General features: G+C 42.8%; 1 protein-coding gene and 1 long non-coding RNA gene across 23 annotated transcripts in view; one reads left to right on the top strand and one right to left on the bottom strand.

Moving 5' to 3' along the window:
- The window catches only part of PTPRD (protein tyrosine phosphatase receptor type D), a 1,875,931-nt gene that overhangs the window by 1,390,242 nt on the left and 465,996 nt on the right, over positions 1-19,693 (top strand). For 20 of the 21 annotated variants that reach the window (XM_081152189.1, XM_081152196.1, XM_081152194.1 and 17 more), the window contains exon 1: positions 18,125-18,467. The exons of the other annotated variant lie outside the window; for it this stretch is intronic. The gene's annotated coding sequence lies outside the window, so the exon portion shown is untranslated. Of the gene's footprint in view, positions 1-18,124; positions 18,468-19,693 lie in introns of those variants that run through there. 21 annotated transcript variants of the gene reach the window in all.
- Positions 7,929-18,253, bottom strand: LOC308564252. 2 transcript variants are annotated; one of them, XR_013999911.1, is made up of 4 exons: positions 17,783-18,253; positions 13,447-13,609; positions 11,474-11,587; positions 7,929-9,202 (listed from the first exon to the last, which is right to left on the bottom strand). It is a non-coding gene; the product is annotated as an uncharacterized lncRNA (long non-coding RNA). The 2 variants fall into 2 exon arrangements; XR_013999912.1 differs by lacking the exon at positions 17,783-18,253 and adding an exon at positions 15,317-15,404.

Genomic DNA, 19,693 nt, shown 5'->3' with positions numbered 1-19,693 from the left:
ATGTCTTGGAACAAGGCCCAGATTATGTTTCTTGTCCTAATTTGGAGAATACAAATGATTTAAAATGTGAAACATAGCGATATAGGAAAGGGACCTTCAAGGACACATTTAAAATACAATCTACTTTGGCCACATATCAGGCCATGATCTTGAACTATGTAACTTTTAAAGATGTGTGCAAACATACTTGTAGTTTTTATTCAAATATTTAAAACTAATCTTTGTTTGCTCAGGGTACCATGTGATTCAGTAAAACTCTGCAGCAGTCCTGAAAGAACACCAAATGTGCTGAGTTGTTTTTGCAAGTAAATTTCCCAGATTTAAATGGTCAGATTGCGCTAACTTAGAATTATAAACCGATGAATTCTTTCTGACTAGCTTTCTGCCAGGAGCAGTGAAACCTTTAACCAGGAAGTGACAAAGCTCCAAATTCTTCTGAGGATATTGTGGCAAAGTGATTATCCTGTGATATTAGAGCTCGTGATCACAAAGGAGGTTCAGAGGCAGGAATTTTCGGGACTCATAACAGTCTTCCTATTAAAAAAACAAATTCCTAGCCTATTTCCAAAGGTTAAAGGGAAAGGTAAATTGGTGTTTAGTAGAATATGAGCTTTTCATCGACTCATTTGGTTGATGACTATTCTACAATATATACCTTGAGCTCTTTGTTAATAAAACTAGTTTTGGTGAATTTTTCAGCTATGTCTTTCTGTTATTTAAATAACCACACATACATGCACACACACATACACACTCATACTCACACGCTCACATAGGCTCTCTTGGTTTAACCTGGTAGAGAACATTTGAGCAAAAGTGGTAGAAGCCACAAGATCAGGCCAGTTCTGTGCCCTGTTCTCTTACTGAAATATGCTCACTTCCTGAAGTATTGGAAAAAGGAGATGTACTAGTTAGGGTACTTTGAGCTCCAAGTAAGAGGAAATCCAACAAAAATGTTACTTAAACAATAAGGACACGTTATCTCACCAGAAATCCAGGGATAGGGCTTCAGGGTTGGTTAATTTGGTGGTTCAGCATCATAAAAAATCTGGATTCTCCCCCCCTCCATCTTCCCCATGTCTCACAACAACTGGAAAAGGTGTGTTCATTTTTATAGGTAGAGTGGAGCTCAGAGAGGTTAAGACACATACACAAAGTCACTTAGTAAGTGTCTGAGCCAGGATATTGGCCCACTCTGAGTCTAGAGCCTATTCTTATAATCACACTAAAATCATGAAATACATTATTGGTGTTAAGCATTATCTAAGGAAATGAGATAATGCTTATTATTAAACATAATAATATAAATGAGCATCCATACAACTAGATTTGCTTATTTCACGACTGTCAACCTCCTGTCCCTGCTGCACACTTTTGAAAGTACACATTGAGATACACACCTTAGGCTTGAAATAGGGTTGTCAATGATCATAACGTCTTAAAAATATTATGAACCGTGTCATGAAGGAACCAAATAAAGAGTTCCTCAGTTCATCCTGGAGTCTTCAATTAAGTTTATTATGATTATACTAGAACTTCCAGGGAGCTTTCTCATCGATACTAGAAAGAGCCAGACACATGAGCAATTAGGTTATCATAATTAACTTTAATACGTTTAGTGATGGGCAGTCTACTGTTTATTTAATCAACCCCAAAACCTTCAGAGGGTTTTTTCTCTATTTTTATCTCGATTTCACCAAGGGGTGTCTGTCTTCAGTGTCTTGATGTATGGTTGTGTCCATAGAATGGCCCTAAATCTTCCACTTCCTCCCCATGCCACGCTTGCTCCACCTGAAGGAATCACCTCACCATCCACTAGAAAAATGGCCTTCATTTTTCTATTTCGAAAGTTTTGTTAGAATCACCAACTTAGGTCAGAAAAACTATTGAGACATTATATCCTAGACATTTATTAAACATTTCCCAGGAGACAGGCTCTTTGTGGCAGTTTCAAGTACACGATTTTACGTAGACGGTGCAATATCATTATTACGTAGACTGGTAAATATCATTATCTCTGTTTTACAGATAAAGAAATGAGAACTCTGGGGACTTTAACAACTCACCCCATGACACACAGCTATTAACAGAGTTAGGGATTATGCTCTCTCATCTCCAGTGCAATTTCCACTATGATAAATTAAAGGAGAGAGAAAATTCATGAGGAGAGCAAGACAAGCAAGTGGTTGGCTGGCCAGAAGTACTAAGGGGATTGGGATCAAGGTGAAGAGTTATGAGATGCTTGGGGGAGGCCTGGAGAGGAGTAAAGGGGCAGTAGTGGGAAGACCAATGGCAGACCTTTCCTGCTCATCAGAGTCAGTCTCTGCATCTAGGCCACTTTCCTATTTATCCCAAGTTCATTTGGTGATTTCCAAATAGGGAACTTGCAAAAAGAAGTCTCTTCAACTGCCATCACACATTATGAGCATCTACAAAGAACAAAGAACTTCTGCTCTCTATTGATTTGAAAAGAAAGGAATAATATCTGAGGTTTGCAGTTGAAGGTTTTATGTTTGGCAGGATGACCAACCACATGTAAGACACAGGTGAAACACTGAACCACTGGTCACTGGTTTTATCAGCCATTAAATGTGGTTGTAAAATGGGAACATTATTAATGTTGGGAATTGTGATTCACTCATATGTGCAGTCAATGCAGAAATGCCCCAGGGGAAAAATATGATATTACCTATTAAAATTTTACTCTAGATTAAAAGTGATATATTAAGAGAACTCAAAATCTAGATAAGATGTAGTTTTGCCCCTCAAAGCCTGAAAGGACATGAAGGCCCTGCCGAGCATGATAAAAAACTTAATACGATGTTTTAATGACTAGGCACATGCACAGAGTCTAGAAGATGGTACACAAATGTGTTTTACTGTTCACATGTGCTGGCCAGTCCGTTCATATGTAATCTATAGCTGATGGCCTCCAGGAGGTCATTTTGTTTCTTCCTTCCCTCTCTTCATTTCTTGTCACTTACATATTTCTCTGCAGACTCATAGACCCATGTGCCAGAGACCAATAAGACCTGGTCTGATTCTTCTGTTCTTTAGAAAAAGCCACCTATACAGTGAAGAAACTCTCCATTTGTTACTATTGCTATTGGTTGAACTTTATAGTATAATTAACAGACCTAATGAAGATGAAATAGATAAGATGAAGAGAAAAGAAAATATTAAAGAGACAGAGAATACTAGTCATTCACCACACTTGTACTCATTCAAAAGTCAACATGTATTTGTGATTGACCCTGTTATGTGCCTTGCACCATCCTAGGCACTAGGGTAGGGGTATATGGGAAATCAAACGTGTTCATATCCTACCTCCAGGGAATTAGATTCTGGTGGGGGAAAAGAACTAATAAACAGATAATAAAGCCAACCACATATGACAGCTGGCAATAATCGCTCAGAAGAAAAATAAACCAGGGCAATAGGATACAGCTAATGGGGGTAGAGATATTTTAGGCTAGGGGACCAGGGAGTGTGACCTTGTATACAAAGATTCTTTCATTCAATATTTATCCGCTGCCTTTGAGAAGCTGGATACTGTGCACCAGATACAAGATAAATAAGACATGGTCCCTGCCCTCCAGGAGCCGACAGCCCAGTGGAGAATCTCGCCACCTGCTCCACTAGGCAGACAGATTAGAAGTCTCAGGGCACATTGCTGCAGTAACATTGTGCACAGTGACCAATCTGAACAGACTGTAAGTATTCCAAAGCTCACAGTGGTTTCCATAAAATAATTCTCACTTCAAGTAAACATTTTCAGTTGGTGAGTAACTCTATTTTCCACCGACAGCACTCATATTTGAGGGTTTCCTTAATGCAACAATGACTTGTTTTTCTGATTGGTTGCCAAGGATTGTTTGGGTCCTTACTGAAATGTACTTGCTTAACTCCTCCAAAACAACTTGGCTGCTTTCTTGCTGTACTGGCAACTGCTGCCTCCTGTACTGAAAAATGTGTTCTTTCTGAAAAATTTGGACTGTCCCTGGACGGTTTCCATGAAAATTAAAGATGAAAAAAAAAAAAGAAAGGAGAAAAAATATTTTTAAATAAGTGAAGAAAAATAGAGGTTTGTATCCCGAAGATTTACGTAAATGCAGGTCACATTCTGGGTGCTGGGCTGTTTTTTCCTACTTCCTTCATGCTTTGTCAGGTACCTGGTTCAAAAATGTCCTGATTCATCAAGAAGACAGAGAAAAATATAATTACGCTCAAAATACCAGCTTGTATAAACAAGCTGCTTTTCTTTATTGTGCTTTTCATACACCCTCCATATCCTGAGCTTGACAAAGGTTGTAATACTATAACATTGTTAAAAGCACACCCAATCGTGTGAGAGATCAACACCGAGCAGAAAAGTCTTTGTTTTCCCGAGACAGAGTCTTTTTGAGGGGATGGGAGATGGTATCACAGGCAGTTGTTCCAGAGTGAGGGAGACAGGCCCGGCCCCTGGGGCTCAGATGACGCTAATCCACGCACTGTGCGGGCTCCGTGCTGAACCGGCTTCCTCCCCGCATTCGCACTGGCACATTCCTCACCCCTCACCGCCCTTTGAAGACGCGGGAGAGGAGATTGTTTGGGCGAGGCTGAGACGTAAGCACAGGTGGTACACTTGTTTTAAACTTTTCAGCTTTTGCTGGAGTTCTGAGCAGACTTCATAGTCTGATCAGTCAGAGCAGCGGAAGCGCAACGCTGGGCCCTCACTGTTGATCTGTCTGTCACACGGCTGCTGGATTCCGCAGGTTGTCATCTTGCGGGGACACATTTTCTCTCAGTGGCACCTTAGGGCCACGGTGCCGGCCAGAGTCACAGCCAAAGAGTCTCATTTCCTTCCTGCTCCAAACAGTGTGTCTGTGGCAGTTCTGCCTCTTTTGTGTTGGAGAAATTTCACACCAAATTTTGAATTTTGTTCAGCTATTTCTTGCTTTGCTATACCAAAGTAAAAGAAATCAATGTGTCATAATATATATTTTTTTTACATGTTGGAGTCCTTCCCATTGGTGGAGTTTTCACTCTTATCACGGCCTCAGTCATAGCACCTTCCACTGCTGTGCTCATGTCAGCTTTAGGGGTAAGTGACAGACAGGAATTTTGCTATCAAAGTTACTTCCTAAGGCCACGAAAAGTCAATTACTGGACAAGATCAAGAACTTAGTTCTAAATATAAACTCTTCCTCAGCACTGGCAAATAATAAATTCTGCCAAAGTTTAACCCTACCCTAAAGCTCCCCATAGGAACCCTGCTCCTCCCTGAACAGTCTGTTTTCTAAGGATGTCACTCAAGATGAAATTTCCTCCATTGAATCTGAAGTAGCTGATTAGGTGATGAGGTGCTAACATAAAAACTTCCATTTTCAGCTCTATTAACTTTGATTAGGAAGATATAATTGCAATTAAGCAACCTCTCAGGGTGGCTTTCCAAATTGGTAAGGGTGTCCAGTTGTTGGTGGGTTTGGCTTAGGTTGCACAGTTTATTTGTTTGGGTTGTATGTTTTGAACATGTTCCCAGGGCTTTTCAAAAGAGTGATGGGGACATTTGTATAAATGGAATCGAAAGCGAGGGAACGGGCATTGCCAGCACTCTAATTATGAACCTAGCAACATGTGTACTTATTTGAGAGTTGAAACTGGACAAGACAGAGGGAAAGCAGGGGTGCCTCGTGGCCTTGAATAGGACAGCTGCCTTCTCTTCCTAGCAGGGAGGGCCTAAAAAGCACAAGCTTCCCTACCCTTTTGGGCAGACAACGATATGGCAAAGAGCCCTGTTTCTTTCCGCCCCAATGTATTTTTCACTTTGAGGCACTCTCTGGACAGAGGGTAAAGTTCTGAGACACCTAGAGTGGTCATTTATGTCAGGTGATTTGAGTAGATGCACTCCCTGTCCTCCTTGGAATGTTTTTTTAAGGTCAAAGGGCCAGCACCTGATGTAGTGTTGAACTCCAGAGGGAGGGGGAGGGGGACGGACATCTCCTAACCCCTGTGTCTTTCCACTGCCCGAGAGAAAAATGCCAGACTCTTTGAAACCTCTCTTCTTCTGACACACAAATTTTCCAGAAGCTGGAACCAGAATAGTTGGAGGGCTGTTAAACAAGAGGGTATTACTAAGACTGGGGTGGTGAACCAAAAGAATTTGGAAAGTTTGAGAATGGAGAAGATTGGGGTGGCTGACACACACTTTTGCTTCCTTTAATTTTTGAGGGGTTCCCCCCCCCCCGCTTCTTCATTTCTAGTCAAGTGTATTTCATTCCAGACGTTAAATCAAAACCCTCCTCTCTCCAGTCTCTCCGTGGATTAGGAGTAATTACAAGGTAAAAACATTGTCTGCTTCCTTGAAATCCGTAGCTTTATTCTAAAGATTTTATAGAGGGGTCTGTTTGACTTTTTCCCCCCAAGTTATATGTGAGATGGTATTTCTAAGGTAGCTATTATGCTGTTGTTCTAAAATAATTTGGGGGGGGGGCAGTAACTACCTGAGAACACATCTTTCACATTTTAGGCTTTTAAAAACTGATGGAGAAATACACAAAGTTATACACACAGCTCATGGCAGAGTCTCTCCCTGAGTAGAACTGGAGGGATCCCAAGGAGAATGCTGAAGCCACTGAACTGTCTGAGCAGGCTGCAGGGTTTCGCTGCAATGTCTGGTAAATTCCATGTAATTACTGCTGCCTGCTGAAGGAGGCCGTGGTCTCCACAGGCCTTAAGGCCTTAGTTATGGCCAGAAGGCGAGTGGGCAGGATTCAAGCCCCCCCATCCCCCAGGAGTGCCAGAAGCTAGGAGCTTCCTTCAAAGCAAAGACAACTGTTGGAATAAGCCAGCTGTGCAGAGCAGAATTTAAAAGCTTGTAGATTTAGGTAAAGTAGGGCCACCTGTGAATCTTTTTAATTTTTTTCCTTTTAAAAAGAATGGGAGAAAGAAAAAGACAAATCCAAGTAAAAGGCAGCTAGCCTCTTAAGAAATGCCAGACTCTGCTCAGCTGTACTGGGTTATTTTCCTAGGAACAGTACAACAAATCAATACATTTGAATTGAGTTATCACAGTGTTTTTCAGAATTACCCGAAAAGCTTGCAAAAATTCTGACTCACAGAACTAGCCCAGAGGTTCTAATACTCTGTGTTTAAGGTCTGGGTCATCAGTAAAATGGGTGTTTTAACATCCACAAATTTTTAGGAGCCTTAAAAGATGGGTCTCTTAAAGTTGTCTGTGAACCGTAGAGTGCCACATAAATGTTAATATTTAACTAATATGGCCTGGATAGTGTTCCTCATATTTGTTAGATAATGGGCTAGGAACATTGACAGAAATAAGTCTTAAGACTGTAGTTGTGTAGTTTGCACACTTAACAGTTTAATATTATTAGATTTCACCAAGAATACTTACTTCCTTCTCAAGAAAGTGAATTCCTTAAGTAAAAATTTTGTGAGCAACATCTTTCTCTCCCCAAAGTTGTTCTTTTGTAGTTCCTGATTGAACACTGAAAATAACACCTCAAGACTTCATTCCAAATTGTTACCAAGGAGAGGGGTTCAATCTTTCTGATTCCTTCCTCCTTTGTTTTAATCACAGGTTTATTTGTGGGTGGGGTGGTGGCTGGAATGTATGCTAGTTTGATGACATTGCTTCCTCTTTTAATTGTACTGCAGGGAATGAAAATCGTTAGGGGATGTTTCTGTTGTATTTGGATGAAAGGGTTTTCCTTAGTATGTGTGCCCTGCTCACAGCACACATTCTTAGAATGACTTAAGAAAGCATACCTGACATACCTCACACAGATTGGAGGCCTGACTGAATGAGCCCTGGGATGAATGGGCATCCATGAAAACCAAGTAAAAAGAAACGCTAAAAATACCACACTAGTACAGAAATTTGGGCTGCATTTCATTTGTAGTTACTACTTAAAAATGGAATCCAGTCAAAGTTTATTTTTTTATTCACATATAAAATAAAATCACTTTCACAAAGAATCCTAGACCTGGAAAACACTTTAGAAATGATCTAGTCTAGTGATTTTCAAATTGTGCTACCTAGAGCTATAAAGCAAGGCTACCCCACTTTAGTTAAACATTTGAATCACTTAGGAAGCTTTATAAAAAATATGCTAGGTCCCCATTCCCAAAGAATACAATTCAGCTCATGAGAGTGGGCCCTGGGCATAGGTTTTAGAAGTTTTCCAGGATCGTGAACCACCATTCCAGGGGTTTGGCAGTCCAATATTTGGACATGTGATCTGATAAATGCAAGTATACTCCCTGGGGACACTACAATAGATTATGTTAAACTGGGAAAATTGGGATGCACTTGTGCTGTATAGAGTTCTCATTAATTTCAAAGAAGTCACTAGACATCCACAAAATTCATTTAAACAGAACTATCTCACGTATAGGACATTCTGCAGGTATACAAGGGACACACAAAAGATTAAGACCCAGTCTCTCTCTTAAAGATTTTATAAAGTCTTGCAATCTGGAAACATATATGGAAGTTGGCCTGTGGCAGAGGCATAGGGAGGGAATGAGAAAAACAAGTATAAATATAACTTTAATAAAAGGCAGGTGTGTTATAGATGGCACAGGGAAGATTAAATCACAGAAAAATATTATAGCTTTCAGCATTTGCTCTAATTTCTCATTTCTTTTTTACCCAGTGTAGAATGGACTGAAATGAGCCATTTTGAAATCCATAGTCTTGGAACACAGACTGTTTTTTGGGTGGGGTTCAGGAATAAAAAGGGAAACTGATGCAGGTACCCTCTTCTTTCTTACCCCCCACTTGGTGAAAGGTAAGATATTTCCTAAGACACACCAGGCAGGAGGTCCCTCAGGTGGAAGGGAAAAAGTAAAATCATGGGTGCCGAGTGACATTTTCAGGACTGCTTCTAGATGTCTGACCACTGGTTTTGTGGCATAAGGAAGGGCAGAGGAAGACACCTGCCTGCCTTGATTTGACTTTGTGCTTCTCGAAGTCCAAGGTTGTTGATAGTCCCAGGTGTCTCATCTCCTTTCACAGATCATGAGCATAGCTGTGTTTAAAAAAAAAAAATCACAAAAAGCTTCCATCGTCTGTTGCTCTTCATATGGGTTCTCTTCACAAACATAGTCACAGGGCACAAAATCTTTCAAGGCGTGATTACACATAAGTTTGCCTGATTTCCCACTGACTCCATCCTGTGGTTCTCATATTTATAACCTGTGGATCGATACCAATAACATTAGCCACGGAACATATCTTGGCAGCGAGTGCTTTCTATCAGCTTTCATCTGATTTCAGCAGAATGTTGATTTAGCATAAGAGAGATTTGAAGATTCAGGTATGTTACCAAGGAAGTAGTACTCAGATCTGGGTGGAAGAGTCAGAAGAAAAAAACACAACTATTGGATGAGATGATCCTTAAAGGACGGGCGGGAGTTCAACAAATAGTTGATCATAGGAAAACTTTCTGGCTGGGTAAGAAAAATGTACAGTTTTGTTCAGCCAATTCTGGAGTTTAGGGTATTGGTAGTAAAGGGGAAGAAATTTAGAATGGAAAAGTGGGTTCAGGCACCGTTCCATTTGTGGTGAGCTTTGAATGCCGGTAGAATACTTGTACTTAGTTTGGTCAGTAATCACAAACTACTGAATCTTTTGAGTATGGAAATTACATAATCAAACTTGTGTTTTATTAAACTTGATTGGGCAGCGCAATGAGGAATGGATTGGGGTCAATGAGAAAAAGATTGGGAGCAGAATAATATACTAAAAATATTATTGTGCTAGTACAAAGAACAGTAGAGACATTTGTATTGGAAAGATGGGGTTTTAGTGGTAAGAAATGAAGAAAAAACATAACATTGGAGAATTGGAAACAGATTTAAGAAACTAAGCAAGAATGGTGTTTCTACATTTATAAAATAAGCACTGACTTGAACAGACTGTTTAAAGTAACCAAGCATATATATGGGAAGGGATAGTTTTTGTCCTGCCTCTTTAAATTTCTGCTGGACCTGTTTAGTGTTACTGGTAATTTTGGAGATGTAGCTAATGAGTTTTGAATATCAGGATGGTTTGGAATAATATATAATCATAAAGAAAAAAACTGGTTAGAGACAAATGTCCACCTTAGTGTGTACCTAGTGAAAAACAAAAACTTCAGTACTGGACAGAAGTATGGAGGATTTTTTTTTTTTCCTACTAAACTGATCAATTATTTTGACATCTTGTAGGAAAACACAAAAGTTTTTAATTACTTTCATTAAGAATTCTGTGCCACTACTTAATCCATCTACTCCTGTTCAGATTTTATTATTGTTTCTTGTCTGTGTGACATTTTGTTGTGTTTTAATTAGTGAGGCCTAATTCTGACCAAATTCTAGGTCACTGTACTTTTCAGCATGGGCCCAATAAGAGGGAATGTTAAGGTGACACCTGACTAGCTACAGTGATTTCTAAGCCCATGTTACATCCATCGATTCATTCTGCAGAAATCTTTTTGAGATCTGCTTATAGTCAGGTTCTGTACTTGCTGAGAGTAATATAAACAGTGTGGAGATGCTCAGAGTTTAACTAGGTGCAGATATACAGGGTGGGGCAAAAGTAGGTTTACAGTTGTGGGTACACGTTTTGTATTAATATTTATTAATTATTGTATTATTTTCCATATGAACAACTGCAAACCTACTTTTGCCCCACCCGTACACAATAAAAATACAAGGGATAGGATATAAGAAGGAAAAAATAAAAAAGAATGTGAGACCAGAGGCAGGGCAAATTTATTTACTGAGGAGACTGTAGAAATCTTTGTAAAGAAAGTGATATGTCACATAAAAAGGGCAATCGACAATTCATTTCCTCTTTCTCTCTTCCTATCTCCATCCTTCCCTTCCCTTACTTCCTCAAATGTTTATCAAGTACCTATAGTGCTTAAAGCACATGATAAGAGCTTTTGGCTCCAATCAGACATAAAAAACAGCTGAGAGAGAACATTGCACTAATTATGCACATCCAGGAGAAACTGTTGAGCGACATGACTGAAGTATAAGATAAGCATAAAAGTTCGAGACAAAGATAGAGAAAGGTTTGAAGAGTGGCTGGAGAATAGTATCCTCTATGTCTTTGCTGTGTTCACAGTTGGGAAACCTGTTTCTTAATGCATTGGAAGCACCCACAGCGACACGTGGAGATGTTGCTGCCCCTGGGAAACAAGGAGGGATCTGGTGACTGAGATCCCTGTGCAGGATACAAGGACCTGTTTGTCACTGGTCATTTACAGCCCTCACCTGCGAAGAGATATGCTCCCTGTTACATGAAAACTTGTTGTCTTTTGCTTCTGAGTGCGTTTCTGAAAACCACTTTCTGAAATGCTATTTGAAAGACCCATTTAAAAATACTATCATGATGCCCTGGCCAGTGTCGCTCAGTGGTTAGATTGCCAGCTGGCTCACCAAAGTGCTGCAGGTTGGATTCCCAGTCAAAGGCACCTACCTGGGTTGGAGGTTCGATCCTGCCCCGGTTGGGGGTGCCTGTGGGAGGCAACCAATCCATGTGGCTATCGCATGGATGTTTCTCTCTGTCTTCTCCTTCCCTCTCTCCCACTCTCTGTAAAAATCAATGGAAAAATATCCTTGGGTGAGATTAACAACAACAATAATAATAATTTCATGACTATGTATGGCTTTCTTGCTAAAATGTGAAAACTGAACTTGGTTGGTGGACAAAGAAGTCTTATTAGCTTTCTTCTTTTTTTTTTTCCTGCTCTCTTCCTAACCATTGAATCTGGAAGCACATTCTTTCATTAAGGAGGGTCAGCACCCTCTACAGTAGTTGATCGTGATCATTAACATCCCACAGCATGTCCTAGTCTTGAAAGATAAGAGTCAGCCTCGTGCAAATGAAATTTTAGACAAATGCTGCTTTGCTTTTCTATCATTCTCTCTTAAATCATGCGGTAGTCCTCCCTTATCCACGGTTTTGCTTTCCACAGTTTCAGTTACCCACAGTCAACTGCAGTCTAAAAATATTAAATGGAAAATTCCAGAAATAAACAATTCATAAGTTCAAGGGCTATTCTTTGTACTGTGATGAAATCTCACACCTTCCTTCTCTGATTTGCCTGGGATGGGAATTAGCCCTCTGCCCAGTGCATCCACTCGGTATATCCCTGCTGTTAGTCACTTAGCACCGTCTCGGTTATCAGATCAACTGTTGAGGTATCGCAGTGCTTGTGTTCTTACTTAATAACGGCCCCGAAGTGCAAGAGTAGTGATGCTGGCAATTTGGATATGCCAAAGAGAAGCCACAAAGTGCTTCCTTGAAGTGAAAATATATGTATGTATAGAAAAAATATAGTATATACAGGGTTCAGTACTATCTGTGGTTTCAGGCATCTATGGGGGGTCTTGGGGCTTATCTGTGTGGATGGGGGGAATTACTGAGCAAACTTAGGCTGGCAATGGAACCAATATTAAAATAGGAGTTAACTTCATTTCTGGTTATATCTCCTGACATTGACATTCTATAGATATTGAAACCAAGCTTTTTCTCTTTAAAGAATCTTGCTATCCCTCCCAAGAAATCTCTCTGATTCATTTCCATCAAGTGCCTCATTCTTCTGCCATTCTGCAAAATGGAGATTTGTCAGTTTTTGGTCTCTGTAGATTTCCCTTCTATTGAGTGATTAATTACTAGCTTTCTGGTGACTTCTTAATCTTTTTCTGTATTTTAAAATATTCATTCATTTCAAAATCCTCTAGTGTAAGGTACAAAGACTAAGTGGGACATAAGTAACTGCAATTACTTTCCTCTCCATTCAGCTTTGCCTTTACCACTAAAGACATCATTTAAAAAATGAATAAAAACCATAAAAGTTTAAAACACAAAAATAAACACTAGGGAATTAGTTTCCTCTGTGAAAACATTAGCATTTAAAAGTTAAAGTGACAAAAAATGCTTATTCCTTACATCATTAACAAAGTACCTATTTTTGTTAGCGATCCTTGTGTTTTTAAAAGATGCTGCAAATATATAAAGATAGGTGGCTTCTGAGTAGTGAAACACAATTCATTTAAAACAGCAAAACCAAAACACACTTTTATTGTTAGGAAGTATTGAAATCCCACTGCCTAATGTATGAATTAATGGGACTTCTTGACAAATCACCTGTTAAATTTCAGCTGACAACTTGTCATATATTAATTATAAATAATTGTAATATACGGCTAACATAATGCATGCAACAACAACAAAAAAATAGGAAAGGTAATTAGAGTATATCCTTTGTTTTCTCCCTTACTTTTTGCCCATAAGAAAAAAAATGACCCAATGTTTCACTTGGTTGGGACAGTGCCAATGGTTAATGGAATGTCCCACTCTACTAAAGAATTTAATGGGAATATCCATTTGTCACCGTCGCATGCTGTAATCTCCAGTAGCAGAGCCAATGGAAAATAGCATCGTACCATAACGTCCTCTGCACACTGCAGGTGAGGGTGAGATGCAGCAGCCGAACTGAGCAGTCAGGTAGTGAGGTTGGCTTTTCTAGGCCTTTCTTTGGAGAAAGATGCAATTTCTTTCCTTTAAGACCACAGTGAGTGCTGCCTGGCAGCAACAAGAAATGTTACCCTGCAGAAAATAAAGGGCATTTCTGTCAAATGGAGAACAGTGTAAATGTTTGCATTGCATGTCTCAAAATCTCTAACCACCTCTTTGTCTACAAGAAGCCCACCTGTTTGGGGAAGAGACGGTCGGTAGTAGAATCAGAAAGACCAGGATTAGACGCTCATTCCAATCATCTCCTAGTTCTGAGTTTGAGCTTTCAGATCTGAAGAATGGGAATAACAGCACCTAAACTTGCCATGTTACTGGTAGAATTTATAGGACTGAGTCAAAAAATTAGCACAACACCTGAGTTATTGGCTTCCTTCTTCACAAGGAAGGTGATTTCAGCAGATGGAATTATAGTGTAGTCTGGTTAATTGATGTGTGTATACCTTGTGTTCCCAAATAATGTAAAATATTGTTTAGTTTAGGGGCTGTTTTATATCTATGTATTTTTTTTATCTTTGTCACGCACCAGTTCTCTGTTTGGGACAAGTAGTAAGCTACTAAGAAATGCTGTATGAATTAAATGTGAAGAACTCTCTCAAGTAAACACTTAACACTTATAGAGATAACTTATATTTGAGTTATTTGAGGATAATTACCTATTATTATTCCATTTATGCAGTTAGCAGCAAATTACTGAAGTATATTAGCACCTATAGAAGAGGCCTAAGATATTAATTCATTTCAGTGCCATATTAAACTGTTCACTGTCTTCAGGACACGTCACTTGAACCTCTGTTGTGTTTCCCATTTTAACTGGATTTAATAGAAACCATTGTAGCCCTCCAAAAGAAAACATGATCAGCAATAGTTCTGCAATAGTTCTTCAATGCCTTGGTTAATAACTTATAATCACAATAGAAGTGAAAACACATGATTTGAAGTGAAACAGATGTAGGTCTAACACTCTCGCTTGGCCACTTGATAGCTGGGTCAGCTTGACGAAATAACTTAGCCCCTCTGTTCCTGTTTCCTCCCTGAGGCAATGGGGCTAATAACACTTACATAGCTGGGCAGTTGTTAAGACTGGGGGAGAGTCAGTGGCTTTGAAACTTTTCCTTTTAATCACTAACCACACAACTGAAACATGTTTTACCAAGCAGTACCTAGTGCATATAATGCAGTCTTCATTCTTTCCTTTCCTGCTTTCATTTCTTTCGCTTAAAAAACTATTCATGACCCACTAGATTCCTGATTCACAAAAGGTGCCTTTTGAAAACAGCGGGACAGCAGGTGTTTACTGCATAATGCAAGTATAACACATGCTTACTATTATTGTCATTATGATTATTTTTAGTCTTTTTAGGATGCTTCATGATAGATGAGAATAAAATCTTCTGAGTGCTTCTAGGAACGAACTCTCTTGGATGGGGTCCAAAATAGACTCATCCTCATCATATGCTGAATTATGCACGAGAGGGGGTTGTGCTGTAGCAAAGCTCCCGTGTGCTATTCATCACAGAATGTTAGGGCTGGAAAGGAACGGAGAAAATGTCTAGTCCCATTTATTTTCTGTCATGTGAGTATTTATAGTTTTAAAATATCCTGCATTTATTGCTCATTGATAAATTGGGGAAAAAAACACACCCACAAAACAACTTCTTTGATCCAGAACTGGAAGATAATTGGGTAGAGGGGAACATGGGTCATGCCATCTGGCTTTTGTTCTGCTTCTGTCACCAAATTTTGGGTCACCTTAAACTCTCAGGGACTAAGTCTCCTTACCTGTAAAATGAGATGATTTCAACAGATGACTAGCCCATGTCGATGTTCTTTGACTTCAAATCTCCAAATGGTATAACCCAGAGGTTATATTTGATCCCACAGGGTGCTGTTTTGTTACGAACCTTGTTCTGGATGAGTGCGAATACATGTGCATGGGGCTGCAGGGTCACTCCCCCTACCATGCGGAGGTGCAGAGAGTTTAGCTCTTCTGTCTGCCCTATCTCTTCTTCCTCAGCAGCACCACTCTCTTTTGCATAAAAGCTCAGACTCTCTAGCCACTTCCTCCCACCCTTACTTCTTTCTCCCAGGTGTTTGCCTGTAGTGGGGCAGAAATATCTAGGACCTCATGGTGTCCAGAAAGTTGGGTCTTCGGGCTTATGTCATTGACTTGTACTGTCCTCTGTCTCCTCTGATTTCTTTTCCACCTGCTTATTGCTCACCTTGGTAATTATAATCACTCAGTTCTCTAGCTAGTTTGACTTGCTGCCAGTGGGGTACGTTGATAGTTCCTCGCTTATGGGCACAGATAACAGTCAGGTGTCCCAGCTGGGATCTTCTTAAAGTCAGATTTGGTCAGATGTTCTTAAATTCGGCAGGTGTATGTGTCTCTCTCTACCAAAGACAACAGCAGAGGAATACTAGGGTTTTAAGAACTTTTTGTTTGTTCCCCTAGCATCCAACTTTTGCAAGAGGAAAATAGGACTCCCTAGTTTAGGGGGGGAGATGTAGCAATGAGAAAGCCAAATCAGAGTTTATACTTTGAGTGAAAATCACCTATGTGGATGCTCAGATTTCTGGTTCCATCCTTATACCACAGGGGGCAGGTGTCCACCATACCTGCTCAGCCATGCAGTTCTTCGTGTCATGAGAAAGTTTGGAGTGTAAACCTGGCACTGGAAGCTTACAAAAGAATAGATTTCTTCTTGATTTTCACTATAAGGCTAACCATAAAAAATAACAGATCAAGCGAAAGTTATGTCAAGATGACCCTCCCCTCTTCCCCTCAAACTGCTAGAAAACTAAACTTCATTTAATAAGACTCCTTTCAAAACTATTTAACCTCTTCCCGGAGCACACAGAGCGCAGAGAATTACTGAACAATCCTTCAGTGCCTTTCAGGAACACAGCATGCAGATGGTGGGAACAAATGGGCAGCCTGAGACAAGTCAGTCAGGATGCCGGATCATTAGGCTGAATCTAAGGCGGTCTGCTTACCTTTGCTCTTTCAAACACAGCCTCCAGCCTGCAGGAATAAGTATTGTGTGTTACATCCTGGCCTGAACACGGAATGAGTAAGGGAGGTGGCTGGAGGCCCTGCCTCTACCTTATTTAACCTTTTTGACCAAATTTATAATACAATTGTGGCAGGCCAATAAATCGCCCATGGTGGCTTCCAGCTAGCTGCTGACTTTGTCCACATGCTAGAGATCCTAGGAGGAGCGAAGGTGAAAATCACCTCTTAGCTAACAATCCTCATAGTGTGTTCTGTGGATAAAGGATTCTGTGGATGAAGCTTGTGTAGCCCAACAACTGGGTGCTTGTCTAGAGAGATGGTACCATGATGTCCTTCAGAGAAGCCAGGGATCACTGAATTTCCAAGATCAGAAAAGCAAGGAGCATGGAAGCAACAGCAAGAGTATTACACTAAGATTGATTCAATACTGCTCTTTCTTACTCTGACTCCAAAGTGGATCCTACAAGCATCCCCGAACGAGGCAGCCAAGGTGAAGTGAGGCGGCCACAAACTATGTCTCATCAACACACGCTCCTTTTCTTATTGTAACTGCTCTGAATGGGGCGCGACCAGCATTTCTTCCTGCCCTGCGCCAGGACGCAGAGACGGGAGCGCCATGGGGTGTGCATCTCTAAGGAGAGGAGTGAATTTGTTAGAGGGTCTTTTCTGGCCTGGTGGATGGATGCTGGGAGTGACGTCACCGCGCCCCCTCCTCCGCGAGAGTGTGTGTGTGAGTGTGTGAGTGTGAGTGTGTGAGCGTGTGCGTGGTGCGCCTCCCGTGCCTAGTCCGCCGACCCCTCCTCGGTCCGGCTCTCCGGCCCTTTCAGCGGGTCAGGGGTCCAGACTCAGGGGCTCGCCGGGGGCGCAGCGGGCCTGGCCGTGCCCGCGCCAGGCGCACCCACACGCGCACCCCCCTGCTGGCACCCGGCGCACACGATTCCCGGCGCCGGGGCACCGCGATTCCGTGGGATCCCCAGCACGTTGTGTGGATTTCAGAAAAGGAAACAAAGAGAGGAGCTCTTCCAATCACTTTCCTAAGCTTTTCCGTTTAATTTCCCCCTGAAACACCTGGCCTCCAACCATAACCACCGGGTCCACGCCAGGTCCACGGACGGGCTGCACCGGCCGTCCCACCTCCTGGCCCTCGACTCCACTCGGGCCGCTCCGCAGGCGTCGCCTCCCCCTCCCCCGCCCCCCCTCCCCACCGCCCGCCGGCCTCAGTTTCTGGTTACCTCTCGCTCGCGCTTCACTTTTGGGGGGAAGAAGAGAAAGGGAGGGAGGCGCTGAGGGGGGCAGCCGAGTTGCTATTTGTGGCCAAAGAATCCTCTTTAAAAGCAGCAGCAGCAGCAGCAGGAAGGAGCAAACAAGAGAGGCGGAGGGAGGCGAGGAGACGCGGCCCGGACCCCAGCCGCGGGCGGCGGAGCGCGGAGGCGCGGGAGGAGGCGGAGGAGCAGCGGGCGGAGCGCCGGGGACCCCGCGCGGCGGCCGGGGAGCGAGCGCGGGGCGAGCGGGAGGAGCCGCCGGCGCCGCGGAAGCCGCGGGCTCCGAAGGGCCGGGAGGACGGCCCTGGAAGAGGAGGCGGAGGCGGAGGAGGAGAAGGGAGTAGGGGTGGAGGGAGGGCGGGGGGACGCGCTCCTTTGGATGCTGGATTTCGGGATTTTGGACTCACTCGCTGACTCTCCTCCACTTCTTCGCTCTGGACTGGGCTGGCCGCACGAGGGCCGGGCGGCGGCAGCGACAAGGGGGGCTCCCTGGGCAGCGGCCGCTGCTCCCCGGGATTAAATTGGACGCCCAGAGGCGGTGGCTTGGGCAGGCGCGGGCTGCACGGCCGTGGAGGGGGCGCGAAGGCGCTGGAGGAAAGTGCTGGTGGCGGCGCGGGAGGCGCTGGCGGCGGCTGCCCGGAGCCAACATGACCAGGTAAGTCCCCCGAGCGGACCGGGTCCTCCCCCCCCCGCGTCCTCCCCATTCTGCGCGCGGGGCTTGCCCGGAGCCGGGCGCCGGCAGCCCCCGCGGCTCCCCGCGGACCTGCACGCTCCAGCGTCGGCGAGCCCGGCCCCGGAGCGCACTCAGTTTGCCCTCCTGAACCTCCCCGGGCACGGTCCTCCCCTGCACGGCTCGCTTCTCGCCGAAAACCTCAGACCCGGGAGAGGGGCAGTTCAGTGAGGGTGCTGGGTGTGTGCATTTGTGCGACCCCCGCGCTCTCCCGCTGGGGTGGGCATGGTGTTTGGGAAGAGGTGGGGTGGTGGGGCAGTCCGACCCTACCCAGGGGTTCTGCCACTGCATGTATAGATAATATATATATGTATTACGTGGCAATGATGACTGTTTTAAGGAGGGCTGGTTACGGTGAGGGGGGCGATTTCTTTTTCTTTCTTTCCTCTGAACTAGTGGGGGGAAGGAGAAATAGCAGGAATCAAAGTCTACGCGGCTGCCATAGAGGAGGGGGATTGTTTTGGAGACCTTTCTAGAGCAGAATCAAAGCTCGTAGTTCAGCTACGGGAATCGGCTGTGCTTACACACTGTTCCGTAGGGAAGGGAACGCAGACTTTATAATGAAAAGTCCAAGTTGTAGGAAACAATGGAAAAAGAAAGCCATGGGCACACCAAAGATCCTCTGCCTTTCCATCGATTTATTGTAGCTCTTTTATAGGCGTGTAGAAAACTTGTTTATCTGCGGGGTTGGTTTTCATTTACAAGCATTAACAAGTGAAGTCAGTTTTCTTATGCTTAAACAAAAAAATCTTGAACGCTAAGTGTGAGCTTGGCTTTCATTAATTGGGTGCTCCAGGATTCTGAATAGTAGTTCCATTCTCCAAAACCCGGACTATCACAATCCACTTGTATTGTTTCAGCTCGCCTCGCAGTACAGGACTTGCTAAATGTCTCCTCTGTTCTCTAAAATTCTTAGAGTGATCCCCCAGACCAATCTACAGTTTGTACCTCAGGCACCTAGGAAGATTCCCAAGGGATCGCTTCCCTGTATTTTCTCTTAAAGTTTTTTTCTTTTTCTTTTACATGCCCACAGACACAGCGCCAGCAACTTAGCAGAGCGTAGCGCACACATTTTGAGCCTCTCAGAGACTAGAACTGCTTGTGATAAGAGATTGATTTGCTGTTGGACTTTCATATCTACAAACGTGGAC

Source organism: Miniopterus schreibersii (genome assembly GCF_964146895.1).
Source record: "Miniopterus schreibersii genome assembly, chromosome: 11".
Lineage (NCBI taxonomy): Eukaryota > Metazoa > Chordata > Mammalia > Chiroptera > Miniopteridae > Miniopterus > Miniopterus schreibersii.
This window is presented reverse-complemented; position numbering and strand designations above follow the sequence as displayed.